This window comes from Penaeus japonicus, unplaced genomic scaffold (genome assembly GCF_977035675.1).
Source record: "Penaeus japonicus unplaced genomic scaffold, GWHDUDI00000001_assembly GWHDUDI00000024, whole genome shotgun sequence".
Taxonomy (NCBI): Eukaryota; Metazoa; Arthropoda; class Malacostraca; order Decapoda; family Penaeidae; genus Penaeus; species Penaeus japonicus.
The window spans coordinates 10,138,111-10,140,610 of record NW_028234426.1 but is presented as its reverse complement, the minus strand read 5'-3'; the positions used below and the strand labels follow the sequence as shown (position 1 = coordinate 10,140,610).

At 37.5% G+C, this 2,500-nt stretch overlaps 1 protein-coding gene across 1 annotated transcript in view; it reads right to left on the bottom strand.

The window, feature by feature from the left end:
• Positions 1-1,604, bottom strand: part of LOC122255043 (uncharacterized) — a 100,132-nt gene extending 98,528 nt beyond the window's left edge. Inside the window, exon 1 of the mRNA XM_043018986.2 lies at positions 1,058-1,604. The gene's annotated coding sequence lies outside the window, so the exon portion shown is untranslated. The remainder of the gene's footprint in view (positions 1-1,057) is intronic.
• Between the last annotated feature and the right edge of the window lie 896 nt (positions 1,605-2,500).

Here is a 2,500-nt window from a genome sequence, read left to right as displayed (position 1 = left end):
ATAATAACAATACTAATCATAACAATAATGATAATGATATAAATACTAATAATAATAATCATTATGATAATAACAACAACAATGATAATAATAAGGGTAGCGGTGGTGATAATGATGATGATGGTGGTGATGGTGATGATGATGGTAATGGTGGTGATAATGATGATGATGGTGGTGGTGATGATGATGGTAATGGTGGTGATAATGATTATGATGATGGTGGTGATGATGATGATTATGATGGTGATGATGATGATGGTAATGGTGGTGCTAATGATGATTATGATGATGGTGGTGATAATGATGATTATGATGGTGGTGGTGATGGTGATGACGATGATGATAATGATAGTAATAGTAATAGCCACAATAATGGTAATAATAATGCATAATAAAAATGATGATGATAATAGTAATAATAACAACTATAGTAATAAGTGATGATACTAATAATAACAACAATAATAATAAGTGACAATGATAATAATTAAGTCATAATAATAATGATAACATGGTAAAGATAATAATAAAATAATAACAATAATGATACTCTAGCTCCCTCCCCCTCCCAGCCCCAGCCCACCCCTCCACCCCCACCCCAACCTACCCCTCCACCGCAGTCTCTTTCCTTCCGAACCTTCGTACCACAACCCCCTGTACGTACCCTCCCCCCTACCCCATCCCCACCACCAAACCAACCCCGTGGGCACATAACGGGCGGGCAACCCACCTCTTGTCTAATGGTCACAACCCACCCATCCGACCCCTCCTGGCCCACAACCCACCTTCGCCCACCCTACCGATGCCTGTTCACCCCACTTCACACATACCCTCAGTAGCAACTTCTGTTTCTCTTGTGTCTCGCTCTACACCCGCCCGCACGCCCGCACGCCCGCACGCCCACCGCTCTTCACTCTATAAGGTCGCACAGGGCGGGGAGGGGGGGGGGGAGGGGATGAGGTGACGGAGGGATTGGTGATAAACCTAATAATAATGGTCTAATCGTTTTAATTAATCGATCATTTGGGGGGAATATTATCTACGTATTTTGACTTACCGTGATCTTGTTGCTCGGATATTTCTTCTTGTTGCAACCGGGGAAGCTTAATCCATGCGCTGTTGTCTTGGATAAATCGTGTTTATTTTTTTTTTCTTTCTTTCTTTATAATCCACTTTTCCACATTTGTTAAAACGATCTTCCTTGACTTTGATTCATTTATCCTTCCTGACTGTGTGACCTACAGCCTCTTCCTAGGAGTATTTTTATTGTTGTTGCAGCCCACTCGATTACGATATCCAAATAAAGTCAATGATATATGTATGTGGAAATAATATTTATATATATCTAATGCACTCGATAATGGTCGCACACGTAAGTTACAGATCCTGGCTGACACGGTAGAAATGATAGAAAAAACGGAAGAAAATCCAATGGAAAGAAGTCAAGAAAGGTGATTGGGGAGAAGCAAAAAAAAAACCCACACGGGATATGTGGCGGCAACAACAGAGAGGAACCGCGCAAAACTTGCAAGAACGAGTCACTTAGTCTGCGGAGGAGCGCGCGAGCTGGGGCGTCCTCACTCCACCACGGTCAAGACGGCACTGAACAGCTTGGGGTCGCCGAGGGGGGAGGGGGAGAGGGGAGGGGGGGAGGAGTCCTGGCCTCCTACCTCCTCCTCTCCCCACTGGCCCCACTTACCCCCCCCCCTTTTCCTCACGTGCCCGGCCTCAGGACATGACTTGACATGAAGATGACATGACCCTTGTACTGAACTTATATTCACTTGCATGGTAGAAAGTCAATGATGATGAATGATGACATATAATATAATGAAATATGATGTAATATATAACAATATATAATAAGAAAAAAAACTTGAACAATAACAATATATCTTATAATTGGTAATTACAACGATAATGATGATCATAATGTAATAATCCTGCTAACCATAATTACAACAAAAACAACAAGCAAATAATCATCAACTTACCACAAGAATATGATAATGACATTGAGTTTGCCCCAATGATTACGACTCTCATGTTACGAAAATAAGCAAATAATACTTAAGTTATATAAGGGCATAACTGACGATGCAGATTCTGTCTGAGAATAATGACGATAGTGATGATATATATATGTATATATATATATATATATATACATATATGTACATATGTATAAATATACATATATATGTACATATGTATAAATATACATATATATGTATATATATATACATATATATGTACATATGTATAAATATACATATATATGTACATATGTATAAATATATATATATATATATATATATATATATATATGTGTGTGTGTGTGTGTGTGTGTGTGTGTGTGTGTGTGTGTGTGTGTGTATGTATATATGTGAATATATATATATATATATATATATATATATATATATATATATATATATAAACATATATATATATATATATATATATATATGTATGTATATATTTGTAATGTATTAATGCA